This window comes from Dromaius novaehollandiae, chromosome 4 (genome assembly GCF_036370855.1).
Source record: "Dromaius novaehollandiae isolate bDroNov1 chromosome 4, bDroNov1.hap1, whole genome shotgun sequence".
Classification (NCBI taxonomy): domain Eukaryota; kingdom Metazoa; phylum Chordata; class Aves; order Casuariiformes; family Dromaiidae; genus Dromaius; species Dromaius novaehollandiae.
Genome location: NC_088101.1, coordinates 41749107 through 41768043, shown reverse-complemented (window position 1 = coordinate 41768043; position 18937 = coordinate 41749107). Strand labels below are relative to the sequence as shown.

The 18937-nt window shown below is 38.5% G+C and overlaps 1 long non-coding RNA gene across 1 annotated transcript; it reads right to left on the bottom strand.

Annotated features, from left to right (window-relative positions):
• Positions 1-2239: 2239 nt before the first annotated feature.
• On the bottom strand, positions 2240-18018 carry LOC135328218 (uncharacterized). Its single transcript, XR_010388992.1, has 4 exons — positions 17895-18018; positions 17677-17805; positions 4593-4638; positions 2240-4509 (listed from the first exon to the last, which is right to left on the bottom strand). It is a non-coding gene; the product is annotated as an uncharacterized LOC135328218 (long non-coding RNA).
• Between the last annotated feature and the right edge of the window lie 919 nt (positions 18019-18937).

Genomic DNA, 18937 nt, shown 5'->3' with positions numbered 1-18937 from the left:
TGAGATCAGTGTTTTGACTGACAGTTTTCTTAATAAGATGATATGAGAGAAATATTGGAATTTATAGCAATTGACTGCCAGGGCTGCAGCTCCCTGTAGACAAGACAGACATATGAATGTTAAAAATGAAATTCTTGACATTCTTGGGACTAAGTTGAAAACAGCAGTTTGTATTCAGGCCTGTTTTGGCTTTTATTGATTAAACACGTGTTGCATACAGCACCACTTGAATACATAAAACACTAAGCTTTTCTCCGTCTTAACTGTGCTGCAGCCACCAGCATCCCATAATAACTTTATCGATATGACTCGCCAAAAATAAAGTGCTAGATCTGCTGTGCACAGCAAGAAGTATTTAATACCATGTGCTCTTTGAGTATGATAACTGGGCATTCTGCATCTTTTCCTCCTATGCATAGTTTCCTCCTATGATAATTGCACGTAAAATATACCTATAAATGCTAGCAGTAATAGAAATAATTGTAATCAATTCTAACATTGACTGATTCAGAATAAATTCAGATGTGCTCTTAAAAAATGAACAGCTGACAAGATAAATTCCTGAAGCTTAGGATCTTACGTTTCAAAGTTGGAGGAACAATAACTAGTGTGCAGTTATTGCTTGGATATATTTTCACCCCGGAATAACTGAGCCAAAGCCCCCTGCTCAGCGGCCAAGGCTGCTGCCGTGCCTGTGCTGGGGCTGCAGCGTGCTCTGAGCCTTCTGGCTGGACTCGGAGACAATGTGTGTTATAGCGGTGTCTTGCTTCTCTCGCTTTAAATTTTTGGTCTGTAGCCTAAGGATCTCATAGTGTGTCTGAAGAGGAGCTAAAGGTAACTCTCATTTACAGACAGGAGAGAAAGTATGACATGTAGTGATTTTTTTTTTTCCTCCTTCCTTCTTTACATATGGCTCATTGCAGGGTTTCTGTTTTAAACTCTGTTAATTTCAGGAGATTCAGAAAAAGTGGAGGGTAATTTGAATTCAGCTGATGTTAGTTGTCACGGATCTGTCAATTTTGGTGGTTTTGTTTGCTACAGCAGAAGATTGGGATCAGGTTCAAGGATAGTTTGAATATTTCAACCGTACTTTAGATCTAGAAGTATCCATATGATTGCATTGCAACTCAGTTGCTGAAATCCTCTGCAGCAGCAGACTCTGAACAGTCCACAAGGAGAAACTCTTGACCAGATGTGATATGATTGAATGTACGTTATATCCAACAGCTAAAACTGTGATGTTCTTAATCAGTATCTTCTTCCTCACTGGATAAGTTTAAACACTTCTACATCAAAAAGGCGTTTCATAAAAGATATCTGGGCAAATATTTGTCTAATAATTATCAAAAACTACTGTCAATAGAAGTAAAAAAAAAAAAAGTTAGGGAAGGTATTTCCTTTGTATGGGGTTTATGTCCGGTTTTATATCACACCTAGCACATTAGACCTATACTGTTATAAAGTAGGTGTGACTGTGTACCTGTCTAACAGTTTAATATTAAACCTAGCATTACAGATACTTCTCAGTTAGCCTAAGAAATCAGAATTGAAAAAGAAATGCTGTTTCTCTTGCCTCTTTTGGCACAGCATTCTTTTTTTTCCTAGTGCTGTGTTTGCTTTAGAAAAGAGGGTCAAATTCTGTTGTGTGCAACTGTGAGATTTGCTAAATAGAGCTTTGCAAAACTGAATGAGGCTGAAAATTATGGGTCTTCAGGACTGCTATTGTGATCAGTGCTTGCACAGCTGGGAAAAAGAGGCTACTTGTTTAATCTGCACACATTCATTATAAATGGTCTGAACGGGTAATCAAGAGGAGCCTATGCTTTGGTTCAAGAATAGATAAGTTTAAAAATACTAGGAGGAATATAATGAATTCTTTTTCTTGCATCTTTGATAGCTTCCTTTCAGCCAGCAAAGAGGCTACCAGCTATTCTTTCCTTTCACTGAGTAATTGGACGATTAAACTCCATCTGAATAATTCAGATGAGCAGCATGGATTCCAGTAAAAACTTTTCTGAACAACTTTAAATCAGACTGATAGCCACTAATTTCTTTTTCTCACTCAAGCTTTGTAACAGTGGAGGGTGAAAAAACACAGCAGAAATCAGCTGTGCGTTGCACACCCTAAGCAATTTCTTGGGGTGAGCAGGAGAGTGATAAGTATTTATCATCTTACTTTGCTCAACATGTCTTCAATGTTGGACTGCAGCATCATAAACTGAATAGCTTCAGCAGAAACTTTATTATTTTATACAAGAAGGGGTACAATCAGAAGCAATTCTTACCACTTGAAAGTTGATTTAATTGTTTCACAAACAAAGGAGAGTGCCCAGCACTTAAATACAGAACAGAGAAAGAGCTACAGGTCATGGCCATCACTGTATCACTAGATTGTGAGTATTCAATGTCTCAACAGTAGTATTTCTACTAGCTGTCTTTGGTGCAGAAGAGCAAGTCCTGTTCAGCTAGGACTGTTCAGCCAGTCACAGAGCTTTGTGTATGGTCACTCTGCCTTGTGGAAGTTGAAGTGGCCTTTATGGGTTATTGGTAGGTATACTTTGTGGATTTAGATGTACCATGAATAATCAGCAGAAATAGCTCATGGAAGGAGGAATGGATGATAACTTCCTCTCCCAGGCAGAAGGACAGAAGTTTAAGATGTAGTAAGGCATGATTTATACATTACTAAACATGGCCTTTGATATCCAAATCCACTTTCCTGCTTCAGTACTTCCTGCCTTCACATTTACCCTTCACGTTTCTCATCTCTTCAGTTTGTTTCTTCTGGGTGGACAGCACCATTGTTGATAAAAGGAAAAAACCTGTATGTATGCCTCAAGTTGCATGAATTTATGCTCAAAGTTTTTGCATATGCAGCTGCTGCTGTCATTGTTACTATTACTTCTCTTGCTATGATGGCTTAAGGTGGGACACTGTCTTCCACCCACTTAATTATTCAGCTAGTTGTTGCTTAGATGAATAGTCCTTACTTGGGTAAAAAATCCAAACTGGGACCTTGCAGACTTTTGCCTTGTACATTCCCTCATTACCCAAATAACTTACATGCACCGATCTTTTCAAAACTGAAGATGGCTATATAGTATGTTTCTCTGTGGGTTGTCTGAGCAGAGTTCATGGGAACTGAGATTTGATTCGTTAAAAATACTTGAGCATGTTCATAACATTAGGCACATAAGTAGTTCTACATCAGCTTGCACAGTCAGAGTACATAGTTGGAATGGGATCTGACTCAAGTCTTGCTTAGAAAGCTTGTTTGAATTTGATTAGTTTTTGCAAATATTCTTAAGAATGTATTTGTTCCTAAAACCTGCTCCTTGCACAAAGATTCCCCATAGCTTAGTCACCCATTTGAATATTCAAGATCAAAAGGCTGTGGAAGGGAAACTGCATTGCGGTCAGTGTTGGAATGGGACTTGGGAGACGTGGAGTCTTGGCTGGGCCACAGACTTCCCGTGTAGACCTTGTATCTCCATTCCTTCTTTTGTAAAATGGAGATAAGACTATTTTCCTGTCACGAGGTTAAGGGCTGGAAAAAGGGCTCTTTGGTAAGTAGCTGAACACAGAAGTCAACACATCTAAAGTTTAATAAGCATTTGTTCAACTCTTTATTTTTAGTTATTGATCACAAATTAGTGATCCTAAATTGAGTTTTGTATTAACTGTATGGCTTAAAAAGAGAAAAAAAGAGAACTACTCTGCATCCCTAGTTAATGCTATTAATGAGTTTGCAACAAAAAATTGAATGATCTTTGTACTTTAATTTCAGGTAGGGTACTTACTCATGAAAACTTGCTACCTGGCAACTCTGCTCTTTTCTTTGTGCTTCTGACTGTTATGCCTGAATGAGAGCTAAAAATAAATCTAAATTTTTCTGTCTTCTTTCTGTTCTAACAGGCATCCTTTTACAACTGACATTCAAAGCTCAGCATCTCTGAGTAACTCTCATCATGCTTCATACCTCCTCTTCACACTTGCAGAAATATAAATGGTCTTAAGCATTGCGAAATCACTGTTATATACACGGTACAATGTGACAGCAGTTTAGGGGGGAGAATTACAAAGTATTGGGGAAACACACAAGCATCTCACAAAGAAACAACAGGTCTCTTCTGGTTCAGGTCTTCCTGTTTTGAGGCATTTTGTACCAAAGAACGCGATAGTGGAACAGGGATAGCATGGTGGGCATAACTGTTGGTAGGAGTAGCTCATTTTCTTAGATGTCAAAGTCAAAATTGAATATTGTATTGATGGGATGGTTTAGAATTATTTTAAAATTACAGGAAAAACAGTGCACTGCTATATCAGTGTAAATCCAGGGAAAGTCCACATGTAAATGAGCATAACAAGCTAACTCTCAGAAAGAGTCACTAAAAGCCCAGTGCAGCTGCAAGACAGAACTGGATATACTGGAGGGGAGGAGTGACCTTTCCGGGATGGCTCAGACACTTGCTGAGGCTCCAAACCTGCAGACACACTGCAATCAGAAAACTAACATTAGCGCAGACAGGATGCATGAGTCAAGGATATTGAAGTGAGATGAAAAACATGGTATTCAGGCATCTGCCACTCACCAATTGCTGGGCACTAGTTGTGGTTCACACTGCTGATCGGAGCATACTGGAAAAGAAACAAAAATAGTTTAAATTTGGTTAACAGCTAACATCTGTCATGTGACTTACTGAAAGAGAGGACTGTTTAGCTGCAAGGGCATGACCGGAGGGGGCAGTAAGTGAAAAGCTCATAGTAATTCATTTCTCTTTTCTTTCCCCAGCCCCATTCCTCCCAAATATGTTCCTCTAGGTCTACTGCTCTGAAATACTGAGTATAACCTGACAAGCGAAGTATGTGTGGTCACAAAAACTGCAGCCCAGATTTTGCTGTTTTCTGTTAGAATGGGTCTCCTGAATTAACACCCAGAATCTGCAGGTACTCAAGAGAGAGACATGATAACATGGCTCATCTATCTGGTTTCTTTTAGGCTGGATTCAAAACAAAAGAGCCTAGTAACCTTGGCCAGATCTAATAATAGTCATGCCTCTTTCAGAACATGCTTTGCTTTAATAACAACACTTAGAGGTATTTGTGTGAATGGCTGTAGTTGAACAGTTCGACAGCACATGAAAAAGTTCAAGAGCATGAACTTTTGCATATAACATATGCCAACTACTGTGAATTTGCTGTGAGCTTTAGATGGAAGTTATTTTAGTAGTGAGAGGACTAATTGGGCATGAATGTACTCTGAACAACTGGTTCAGATAAACACAGTATCTCTTGTTCTACCTTCCTGACCCCCAAATCTCTGCCTGAGCTATAGTTCCAACTCTGATATATATATTTTAATGTTTAAAATAATTTTACGGTCTTTGTTTAAATACCTTTGTTTCCCTGTATTTCTGGGATCTGTCAGACAAGATATCTGACTCTCTTTGCCACATTGTTTTTATATCAAAAATAAATTCATTCAATTTTTGCTTCTGACCTGCGTAAGCTGTTCTGGCATCTCTGGCATTTTCCGGGAGCAAGAAGTTCTGGAACTCTTGTGAGATTGTTTTATTTCCATGACATTTTTAACTCACTTAAATCCTCTCGGATATGTATGATAACTTTATAAAATGATAACCTGATACTCTGAATATGCTGAGGCTTGTCCATTGTTATTGAAAAGGCTATGCAGTGGTGAAAATGTCTTTTATTGGGACTGAAATGTATTCAGTTTGTATATAGAGAAGACAGATTTCAAAAGTTTCCAAAATAGTTTGGAAAAACTCCAAAGTAAAACTGTCAGTTATTTTAAGACCTACTGGATGCATTTGTCTAGAAACAGTCTTTGTGTCTGCTGTCCAAAATTCTGAGTTTTCTGCTTTAGCTTTTCTAAAACCTAAAGCTATTTACAGTTTGGATTCTGAATTGTAGCATTTTCTTCTAGTTTACCTTTTTTCTCTCTTACCTTACAGTAAATGAATGCACTGGTTGCATTTATTTGGCCAACAAAGCTTGAGTCTGGAGGGTCGGGTTGATTGACTGGGTGTACCTGGAGACTATCTGAGCCCACTTTATATATATCATCTCAAATTTATACATAGACTCATATAGTTCCTTAGAGCAGCTTTGGCCTATTGGTTGTGTAAAACAGGCTTAGCTGACCTTTGTGTTTACACAGCATAATGGATTTGCCTTTCAAACACTGATCAGCAATGGAGGTCATCTTTGATCTCCCTAACTATAACAAATTTTTAGCTTGTGAATGAATTCACCAGTTCTATTGATAAATTCCCTGACTGGGAGCATCACATTAACACAGTTTTAGGGATTGTTTTAACCATGGTCTTCATTAAGCCAAGCAAAACTTCACAAATGTTGTCTAAAAAAATGCTGACCTTTTAGCAGAATCACATTTATCATGTTCATTTTTTCTCAAAAGCAAAATCTAATAGTGTGTGTTTGTTGCTTCTTGCATAACTCAAAGTGAAGTATTTTCTTTGCCTTATAAGGTAGGCTTTAGTCAATAACTGTCCAGCACTTTATTTAACTAGGTTGGTGCAGCCAAAGGGAATTGCCAAATTGCAATTAGGACATCTACTGTCCAGAATATTTATTGTAGTGCAGCTCAGTTATGTGAAAAACAACTTTTAAATGATGTGACTGTGACTGTTTTATAGTGCTGTTTTACGTTTGGTAGTAGCAGTGTTTCTTTGAAGACTTCTAAGGTTTCCTTTTCATTTTTTCTAAAGGATTTTTTTTTAAAGCACCCGAACATCCAACCCTTCAAATGAATAAACACAGAAAATGTGTAAAACATTATCCCCTACAGTTCTTTCAATAACATAGTAATTTGTGAGACACTTCAAGCTTCTGAAGGGCTGTCTGATTTCTAGGTAGAGACAGTTGTTCCTATGTACTGTAATTAATTTGCTAAATCTGAAAATAATTTTTGGGAGAATCAGTCTTTGGCTGTGTCACAGCAGGGCCTGGTGCACATGAGGGAAGCACAAAAGCAAAAGTAATATATTCAGCTAGTCGTTCATCCCTCCAGTCATGAGATGAGTTTGTTGTGCTGTCTGTAACAGAGTTCAGCGGGCTGCATGTACCAGCTGACAGTCACTAGACAGTAGCGTGGGTTCAACATGCTCTTTTTCATTCTGACCTTTTTTTCACCTCCTATTTTAAGGACTGCAGCTGCAGACTGTTATGGAATCCTGTATTTCCTTAAATTCACAACTGACAGTGGGTCATACTGCCTTTTGTTTCAGAGGGTGAAAATACCCACAGGTAGCAGAGGAGGAGATCAAGAAGAAGGGTGAAATTCAGGACTACTTCCTCTTGCAGGGGAGTAAATTGAGGTAATGCAATTCACAGACTAAGGGCTTATAGGTGTTACCCACCCTTATGGGCTTATGGGCTATGGCCCCCTTGGCTGACAAGCAGATGTATCTTGGGGTTTTGACCCTTGTTTGGCATGAATCATCTACTCTGGGTTTTCCAAGTGACTAGGAAAAAGCTCTCTTCCTGGATATACCGCCGCTATGCCCTCTGGTACTGTGGTGATGAGCCCAGCATGACGCTTAGGGGCAGGTGTCAATGGCATCCTCAAGAAAATGCCGAGTGCAGACAGTACTGGAGCCTGTGCTTAGCTGTGCACGACGCCACCGCTCTCAGAGCTGTAGGCTGAATACACAGTCAGTGGAGCTGTACAGGAATTTGGGCCTAATACTTTGCTGCTTGTCAAGTGTGGTTTGGGGTTTTTTTCTGTCTTATATTATTACATTCTTCTTACCCATTTGCATAGGGTACCTGTAAAAATTGTTTTGTGATGCATCCCATTAGAGGCTGTTTTTCAAAAATTACTTTTGAACTGATACTGTGCTAAAATTCTTTGGGATAATGAGTGGGTTTTTTTCAGTTAGCTCTGACAGAAAAAACAAAACCCCAGTGCAAAGAAAAGTACACTGTTGCTGCCTTTTAGTTTAATATTAAGCTCAAATTGTTTAAGATTTACGTATTTAATAAACATTGTCTAAAAAGAAAAAGAAATTGATAGGTGGTACCTATTTCAGTGGATCTGTTAGGGTATTTAGAGGTCCATTCACTATCACCCACTTCAGCTGATCGTTTGTATTTTTTTATTTATTTATTGTTATGGAGCCTGAGTTCTTTCCCAGTCTCTAATTTGGAAACGAAATATCCCTGTTTGATATTTTTTGCTGTAAAAGTCTGAAGCTAGTGATTCTGGCAGACTGACTAGCCAAAATGCAAGAGTGAGCACTTGCAAAGGAGAAAAATAACAACTGGATATTTGGATTCCAAAAGTGCTACCGCAGTGATTAAAAAATAAAATAAAAAGCTCAAGCCCTTCATTTGATCTGAAACATGAATACAAGTTCATTTTGAGTTTACAAAGCTGAGAACACTGGCATCCTTCAAACTTCTTTGGAAAAGCAGCCAATTCAAACTTCCTGAGAGCGAAGTTTGTGGGAAGTGGCTTAACATATTAGAAAAGTGTTTTGAACTCCAGACAGAATAAGGTATTATGTACAAAGACGAACCTTAAGCTCAGCAAAGAAAACTACAAATTGTGAAACATTTGGTGTATGGTTGACATACACCACTGTTGCAGCAGTGTGGGGAACTCTTCAAAATACTCTGGTTGTGGGGAATGCCTCATTACAAAAATTTTTTCCTGGGCAAACAGGGAAATGGGAAAGCACTTTCAAACATTGTAGTCAAACATTCATCTTTATAGACTCTTTGTAACAAAGTAAACTTTAAGGATTGCCCTGATCAAACTAAGTCTAAATAGAAAAGAAAAAAGTTCAGCTATGTCCTTGAAACCTTATACAAAACGACATAAAGGCCTACTGTATGAAATATGCTCTACAGGGACATGTAACATATGCAGAGCTGAAGAGCAGGGCAGGCCCAAGGAGTAATTTTTACCTCAAACAAGCATGAAGTGAGCAGCCAGGGTGCCATCAATCAGATGATCAGTTTTTAATCTTGCAACTTCTTTTTTTTGCTTTTTTAAAAGGCTTGTCTTTGATTTCTGGTGGTATAAATTGGGTGTGCAGTAGGTTGGAAACAGCTATTCTAACCATGGAGGTGCTGCTGTGAGACTGTAGGTGATATGTTACTATATGTTTCTGTGTAAAGACAGACTGCCTTTCCACACAAAATCATTATAAATATCCCCAATTTGAGCTGAGTAAATTTTCAGTTAAATCTCAGAAAGTTTTGGTTTTCTTCTCAAAATATTTAAATGGCTAATATTTTAAAATATATTATGAAAGTATACTTTGGGAACAGACTACTTGGTGTCTATTCCAAAACTAAAAATTGCTAAAAGCACTAGAATTCTCTCAGACTTGTGCACCTGTGTATGTGCACAAACAAACTTCTCAAGTATAAATGACTTCTCTAATATATTTATTTTTGAATACTGATCAACCTTAATACATCGGGTTCATCACCAAAAGTTGCTGTCTGTTCCTATTTGTTACTTTCTTCCTGAATGACAGCTTTCATTCTGCCTCAAGTCCAGGTATGGCACCGAGGCCCCAAGCCTGGAAGGTGGCCTGTCCCTGTCCATCAAAGAAAGTGGTGAAAGATGTGGGGAAAATATGGGCCTGCTGAGGGTGCAAGGAAAGAGAATAATTTCTGCTTGCAACTTCTTGATGATTTTTTTGCTATCAGTTCTCTGCGTCATATCTGTTTCTTTGGATATTGTTGGTTCAGAAGCTGTATCTGTATCTATCAAACACATGCTATTAGTGTGTTTGATATTCAAAGCTGCAAAAGGCACTTTGTAACCATCACTTTTAGAAGCTTTTATAGACAGATGATGATACAAAAAGCAATTCACAAACAAATATCTCACAAATAGTAAGAATACTGATTTAAATGTTCAGAACCTATCATATGTAGCATTGAAATAGTTTTACTTATGTATCATCTTTTGATACAGCCAATGCAGAAAACTATGTAAGAAAGCTAGAATGCTTCTAGGTTTATAAAGTTTTATTAGTCGGTTGGTTGATGGTTGTTGGGGTTTTGTTTTTCATTTTTGTTTTGTTTTTCTTTTCAGTTCTTTTCAAGTAGCCAGGGGAATTGCTTTTTTTTTTTTTTTTTTTTTTTTTTTTTTTTTTAAACAAACAACTCACTCAGACTCCAGATGATGTGTAGCCTGTTTTCTTTAGTAAATATAGTTTTATTTTCCACAGTCTTTTGTAACTGTACCTCCCTTTCTGTGGTTAAGGTAACAATAGATGATGGCAGCAGATAGTAGCAGGGCAAGAAATACCAATTTCTCAGCTCACTAAATGAAAGAAGGACTCTAACACAGTGAATGAGAACTAAATTCCCTGCTAGTGTGGGAGCAAGAGGATCAGCATGTTAAATGCAACCATCCCTATTGTGCTGTGCCTTCCGTATTGTGTTTTGTTCAGAATCAAATCTGGACAAGAGTTTTGATTTCTTGTTTTACTAAATCTGTGAGAGGAAACCTCCAGTTTGTTTTGTATTCAGAGCTGTTCAAAAGAGTGATTTTCCCCCCCTGCCCCCGCCACTTCCTCCTACCACTTTGCTGCTTCTACCAGCTTCACTGGAAGTGCAATGTCATTGCATGGAAAGAAATCAGATAATGGTATTTTGTACTCTGATATTTAATGGATGCAAAGGGAAGATTTACCATTGTTTTTATAACTCCCTCTACAAAAGTTCTTAAAACAAGAAAGCCCTTTCCAGCACCTCCTCTACTGAAAGCAATGTGAGTATGTTCTGTTGCTTTTCAAGTAAGAGAATTTATGAGGCTTTGAATGTGGCGAAGCTTTATTGGAACAATATCAAAGCATTCTGTGACTTTGTTTTCCATCCATGGTGTAAAGGCCCTTCATGGTTATTGAGCAAGGGACTACAGCAATCCCCTACTGTATCAGAATATCAGTAATGAACTTTATCAGCTTCCCAGAATTACTTGAGATCTGAAATTACAGTTTAACAGTCATGAAAAATCTGTTGTGACGGTGTCTCATCACGCAATGGATTGGCTTAGCTGTTTGTTGTTTGACCGGCTTCTTAACAGAAGTAGGATAGGAAAGAAATTTTACAGAAATGAAGTTTTGCAAAATTAGATGTTCCTTTAGGCTGAACCACAGATGAGTGCAGAAGTTCAAGTGGGAGTAGACAGTTCCAAGACTTTCTGAAGCACCATAATGAAGACTAACCTGATGTATGATTAGCCAGTCCAGGTTTTAGAAAATGCCAACAGTAGTAGGTCTTGCGCCTGTTACAAGGGATGAGAGTTCCTCCTGCTCTCTCAGTATTAAGGAGGCCAAGAGGTTATGGTGTTCCCCAGTTTGGGGAGATGCAGCTTCACCTACTCTTCTCCACAAGATCTTTCACCTACCAGGGAAACATCTTAACCTTTGTGCGGTCAGAGACTGATGATGGAAATAGCTCCTAGGATATGTATGTGCATGTGATAACTATTAACTCAGTGCAGTCTTAATGCCTCAGGAGCAGGGAGCTGGTCTGGTCTAGCCTATGTCAATACCTACTAGAAAAGTATGACTTCCCATGGAACTAATTCAGAAAATTAACCGTGAATTCAAAGACTGAATAAGAATCCAGTAATTCAAAATCAGAAGGATCTGAGCAAAAGCTGGTTGTGTGGGTGAGGTATGAGGCTTCATTTGATGTGTTTCCATCTTCCCTGCCTAGACGTGTTTGGCACTGAATACACAAATACGTTTTCTGTGCCACACTTCCATCTCTCCTTCCAGCCCTGGAAGTCACTCCTACTTGCCTGCTCATGCCTTGCTGGCCAGTGGTTATTGCACAAGGGGAAGCCCCTTGGGGCTGCTGATAGCACATCTCACCTCCTCTCCCAGCAGCGAGGAGGCTGGGGAAGAAAGGCACTGAACGCACAGCCTTCCTTGGGTGTCACAGCACTAGCCAGCTTTGCAACAAGGATTTAAGGGTTATATGGTTGTCACCAAATGCAGTTTGTAATCTCAGTTTGGGCACCCACACTCCTGTCATCAAAATCTGTCCTATTATATACTGTGAACTGAAAGTTCAGGGTCTATATCTGTAGCCAAACACAACAAATGAGAGAGGAAAAAGGCCAAAGAAAGAACAACAGGAGAAACAGAACAGTATTTTTGTTAAAAACTAATGCATTTAAATGCAAAAATCTTTCACAAGGAGACCAGTAATGAAAGATTTATAATCCTGGCTGACACACATTCACAGAGGTGGAAGGGTATTTTCTGTCTTTTAAACAGCAAAAAATGATCCCCCCCTCCATCCCTGTAATTCCAAGTCTTGAATGCAGTAAGTAGGATGCATTTCTACTTGAAGGAATCGCTTCTTCAGTGGTTCCCATGGGGTCAAATCTTCTGTAGGCTAATATTCTTCTGTCTGCACAATGTGTATACTCAACATAATCTGTTCTAACACTTGTTTCTACTCACTGTTGGACTATGCAGCACCTAGAACAGCACAGTGTTGAGAAAGGTGTGGAAAATTGATTTCTACACTATTCCATAGCCCCATAACATTTAAGTAAGTCTTCCATTTAACCTGCACAAAGCCACAAAAACCTCAAGTGGCACAGTGTCCTGATTACCACAGCCAGTGTGTACACAAGTACTGCCTGGGACTTCCCCTATCCACTTTTTTTTTTTAACTAAGATGTTCTTTAAGGTTGGCCTTCCCTTATGTTATGAGCTTCATGACCGAGGTAGATATTTTAAGAAATATATCCTCCCAAAGAGCATCACTTCCCAAAAATCCTAGTGAGGCTAAGTGGGAAAGGGCAGCCAAGTGCCAACACAAATACCATTTGAAAAGCTGGGACTTAGAAAGGACTGAAATATCAGGCTGTAACAACACTGCTAAACAAAATTGTGATGGCAGTCATTTCTTTCGGTAGGTCTTCACATTCAGTACCATCCCTAATGGTCTGGAATCTTCTACCTTTAGTACCATTGGTAAATATCCACACTGCGATTATACATTCAGTTTGAAATACAAAGCCCAAATTATTTAAATAGGATTATTGTTAGTTGTAACGACTGCCCAGTTGCAGCTATCCTTGTTGTATCCTTTCAGTGGCTAAAGTAAGGCTGGAGCTTTTCTCTTTCTCCCACTTCACAGATGCAGTGATTTTGGGGACAGTATTTTCTTATTTTACAGAAGGATTAAAGGATCACTTCCCCGTGACTGTGAAATGTCCAGATTCTCCAGGCATGGTTGTTACCCAGCTTTCCAGTCTGAAAACCCTGCCCCTTCTGGACTTCCTTTTAGAAGCTTAGGTTTTGGTAAGTAGACCATAAAATTGATGCTAAACTGAGTTCCACTTGTGGATGAGGTTTTAACAGCCTTTCTACTGTCTGTCTTCACTGTTCAAATCCAATGTAAGATAGCTCCTCGTGTTGAATCACACTTCTACAGAGGGATTTAAGAATAGATATCTTCCTTCATCTAGCCTGTAACTAGACATAGTTACCACACTGTTCAGTAAAATACTGAGAATAGAGTTAATACGAATAATATGCATATTCACAGTATTTTTAATGTATCTATCATTAATACTAAGAATAGATTAACAACATTTACAAAAAGGACTTCAGAACAAAAATGTTAGAATTCTGCTCCTTTTACTCTGTTAGGGATAAAAGATCATAACAGAAAGAGTACCTATAATGATATATTTACTGTGCCACACAGGATTGCAGTGAAGCTTGGCACGCAACAGTCTTTATTACTGAATTCAATACTGAGGCTTCTTTAGGAGAGTTTTGCTTTTCCTAATTGTTTGCCAGACCTAAATTTATAAGTCAGTCAGCACTTGGAACATTCATGTTTAACTACCGCTTATTTCACGAAGAATTTAATACACAGTAATACTGAAAGGCTATACCTAAGATGAAGAATAATTACTCTGTGCTCACCTAGCTTTCTGACAACTAACCGCATTTCTGAGCCATATATTTTTGTTCAAACAAAATAGAAATTGATGTTAAAACTTGTAGCAGCACTTTCATCATAGCTGCATTTCCCCAAAAAGCATAAAAGTTTCATCATAGCTGCATTTCCCCAAAAAGCATAAAAGATGTTGACTTTAATATTCAGAAGTAACTTTGTTGTTTATTAGATACATTTATCCAGAGGAATGTGTAGCATCATATGAGGTGTTCTGGCTAACAGGGCACTGTCTTCACAGACTTAATGAAGCTGCTGCCCCTTTGTAAGAGAACAGGCAGAAATCCACACCTGCCTTACATTACATTGATGTCTAACCATGGAGAATGACTAATTTACATCATCTTTTAAAACACCCAGTTCCTGCAAATGGTTCAAAGCAAATATGAGCTGACCCACTACACAAGACTTCATTCCTGTAAGCTAAGGAGCTTTTTTTTTTCCTTCATATTAACTTCATCCTACTTATTTTCTCCCAGATTTGCAGTGGAAACAGACCTTTGGAACTAGGTTAAATCTATCTATGTATCAGTACAATGTTCTTATCAGAAATAGCTACTTATCTTCTAAGAATGACAGAAGTCATATTAAACATGAAATAGACTTGTTAGATATTTTTGCAGTATGTAATGAATCTTCTAGGAAATTGGGTCACTAGTAATTCTAGCAGTGCGGTTAAATTTGACTTTCCTGTTTTCTTGGGTTATTACATATTACTGAAACAGAAAAGAGAAAGAGGAGTTAATTTTTGTTTGGAAAACCAGCTACAGGCTGTCTTTAATGCATCATGGTTATTTTCATTTAAAACATTTATTATAAATAAATTGTGTGTCATTTTCAACGTGATTCAAAATAGAAGTCGTTGTTAGGTAATGACATGGTAGAAGAAGCATCAGAAATGGCACTGGTTTATTTACTATCCCTACAGTCATAAAAACACTGGATAAAAAAGTGCACCTTCCCTGGGAAGAACACTCAGGTTCTTCTCTGGGTGAGTTTTGCTCTGTTTCTAATTGTTGTTCAGACTTTAAATTTAGAAATAAATCCATGCCAGATCTTTTCTGTGCATGTTTATCATTCTAAACAGTCATGCTGCTGATGCTAATATGATCCTCTTGAACAGTACGATTGTATAATGCTGCTCTATAGAGAAGCCTCAGATAACGATCCCTCAGTCAAGGAGTTGCCAAATATATTTAAGCCTGAGAATTAGCTAGATGATGCAGTACTCACTCTAAGGACAGCTAGCAACCAAATGGAGCATTTCTCTTCTCTGCTTTTCCATCTCCGATGGTGTAGCTCTTCCTTCCAGTTACTTTTTAACCTCTCTCATTTTTAGTCAGCATATACCATGTTCTTGTCTCTACAGCTACTATAGTAAAAAATGCTGGCATAGCACTGAATATTTACTGCCACAAGTAAATATTGATACTATTGCACTTCTTAGCTATTGTATGGCTAAAAGAATCTACATAAGTAAAGAGCAGCAACAAAGGTAAGACAAAATTCAGGTTAATAAATATAGGGGGAAAAACAAAACTTTCTTCAGTGTTCATTAAAAAACTTGAAGAACAAGTATTAGCAACAGCCTGTATGCCCCAATTCGTAATAAAGCTGTCAAATTCTAGAAGACTGAGGGTTAAGCACTGCTTATTGACATCAAAAAAGCAGTAAGACCTAGAAATGTGTGCCATTTATTGCTGTTTGAATGACTGACAGGTTTCTCTGGGCTTTGTGCCACTGTTCATATCCAAAGTCCAACCTAGATAATTTCTGCAGGCAATAGGTTATACCTTGTTCTTCTGGTCAGAGATTTTAAAAGAAAGAGAGAGAGAGAGAGAGAGAGAGAGGGAGGGAGGGAGAGATGGAGGGAGAGGGAGAGAAGGTAGCTGACACAGTATGTAGCTAATTAACAAACCAGTACACAAGTACAAGCAAGTTTGAGCAATGATTACCTCAAAGTAATATTTAGTTTTTGGAAATGGGCTAGTCTAGCTTCCACTGTACAACAATCAAGCTGTCATAGTGATTACCTTTTCTTGCATGGCCCACTGCTGAGGTTAGATTGGATAAGGAGCCTATTAATAAGTATCCTGAACATAACAGAGGCTTTATGTAGGATATTTTCCATCGGAATCTCATAGCACTGGAACACCTTGAACCGTAAGTTAAACTGAATGTGAGTACTGACATTGTAATGCACAGGTTAAGACATTTCTCTCTAAATCAGATTGTCTAAGAATGGAAAAATGGAGAAATCCAGCAATGTTTCTTTATGGAAAGCACTCAGCTGTGAGAAGGCTAGCCAAATAGGGAAAAGATTCTTTTCCAGCTCCTGTCGTTGAGTCCAGCTCAATATCATTACTTTGCCTTGCTTGGGAAAGGGTCATTTATTTTTATCTTCTTAATAAAACTATTTTATACTGTATGTTATTTCAAATGGTTTTCCAAATGCAAAAAGGAACTAACAAACAGCCCCTTTATCCTGCTATCCTTGTGACATAGTATTTGAACCTGAACAGCAGTCAGGAGGTCAGAAATACGATTTGGAGAGAATGCATTGAAGGAAAAGAGAGCAGTACGTGCCGCCTACCTCTGTAAAGGGATTGCAGGGCAGCACAATCTAGGCTAATAGAAACCAGAATCAGGCAACAAGATACCTCAGGAGGAAGCCAGTTCTGCGTCCTTTTGTACAATGCACTGATCTTTGCTATTTTTTGAGTAAGCGATTCATTAATACTGTGCTCATGAATACACTTTCAGTTACTTTTCTCTAATCAGCTCAACACTGTTCTGCTCGTCCTCATACAAAGATGCAGTACTGTGCCTAATGGAACTCAAAACTTGTTTTTACCCTGCTTTCATGAACCAAGTTGCACTAGATATTGACTAATTTATAGTTATAATAGTTATATTTTAAATCCTGCCACCCGTCCCCTCCTCCCACCTCCAGCTTTTTTTGAAAATTGTTCACAGTTTGCCGATTCAAAAACTGATAAGAATCCATTCTTGATTCAGCACCACACTACCTATGTTTAGTCTCCCTTTGGGATTCCCCACTTTTTAAAAAAATTCTAGCTATCCTGTGTGAAGAGCTGCTGCAAAGAATGCTGTTCCAACTCATTTGCATATAGAAACAAACTTGACTACAAATCCGTTGCCTGCAAGACATTTCACTTTAACAAAAAAGGATGGAATTAGTTAACAACCTTCCAAGTTATTGACTGATTACATTGTTAGCTGCCATAGTGAAACTGAGGCTGAGCCTTAGTGCCTTATCTTAATGTAGATAGGGGCTGAAGCTGTTGTTCATAACTGTATCACATAGTTCCCCCCCCCCCCATTATTTATTAGACTTTCCAAATGTAAAAAATGGTCTGAGTCCTTTACACCCAAGCTCCCTCCCTTTCATCTTTTCACTCTTTTTTGTCCCAGTTTCTTGAAGTGGGATACAAGCATACACTTGTGGTGCTGACACATTGGTCTTCCATTTATAACTCCCTGCATCATGTTTTGATAGTCCCAGTACACAGCAAAACTACTCCCTTTGCATAGGGGTATCTGCATTATTCATTTCTCTTGTTCTGGTACTGCTTGTTCTAATCAATCAGGAATACGGAAAACACTGTAAAAGAATTCTCTTTTAGCCCACAGTGGATGCAGGACTGTACTTACAGCTTCCTGGGAGATCATCTTCAATCGTTCCGCCTGCTTCTTCCTGGGGATTTTGGCTGATGACTTCCATTGCTGTCTCCTTGTTTCTCACACCTTCACTTCTTGTTGCAGCTTCTCTTTCAGAAAGCTCTAAATGGGCAAATACTTTCCTCATCACATAACCCCATCTCATGAGGGAATGCTGGTCTATGGCAGCAAGACTCGCACATCTATCTTACCCTTCAAGGAAGGAGGCTTTGCAGCTGGATTTCCTAACCTGTCCCAGCATATTCTGAGCAAACATGCTGAAGAGACACCACTGCACAAAGCAGGGAGCCTTTCTCCGAAGGGAAGTGAATGCACTGCGCGCTCAGCCTGAACGGGTGCTCTTCCCACAACATGCCTGTACAAAAAGTAGACAAATAAAGTTGGCTCTCTTTTTAATAGAAAATAGCATCTAGACTACACAAGCTAGCTAGCAATGTTAATGCAAACTAGTAACAACGCTAGCAATGTTAATGTAAAATAGACATGCTCAAATGATACTTACCAAGAGTGAACACTTTTAAATTAAAAAAAAGAAAAATTCCTACTAGAAATGAAGGAGGAAAAAAGTTGGGAGCTCACGAAATGTTGAACAGGTAGTGCATGTTGAACTCAGAATTGAGCAATACCTGGGTCCAGAGCGCAGTTCTAGATTTACATACCTACATATTCTTATGGGAGAGAAATAGCTCACATAGCAATTGGGTGACAATACATGAACATCATTTTTGTGCAAATCAGTATGAACAGCATGTATATTTTTATTAAAAAGCTACAGCTTTCTGAAAGTGTAACTGAATCAACAGTTCAGAGCTCTGTACTTTTGTTTTTAATTTGGTAAGCTATTACTAGCTGCCACATTTCACAGTAGTCAGTGTGATTCTTCCACAAGCAGTAACCAAAAGAATGGCTGCTGTCTTGATAAGGAGCATTTTCTTAGATCATATGTTTGTAACACTGAAAAAAACCAAACCTGATCGCCATGAATAAATGATGCAAATGCTCTATCTGATGTAGCTGCTGTATCTCAGGGTTCTTCTTAAACAGATGGTGGAGGGCCCAGTGCCCCCTTTTCACATTTTTTTCTGCTCCACCTCTCTCATCTTGTTCATTCTTACCCCTTACGCTGCCTTACACAGAAGAATGTGTCTACAGAAGGACAATATATCCAGCTATGTGGGGAATGGATTGTAGCCTTAACTCAACTGAGCAAGATAACCATCCCTAAATAATTATC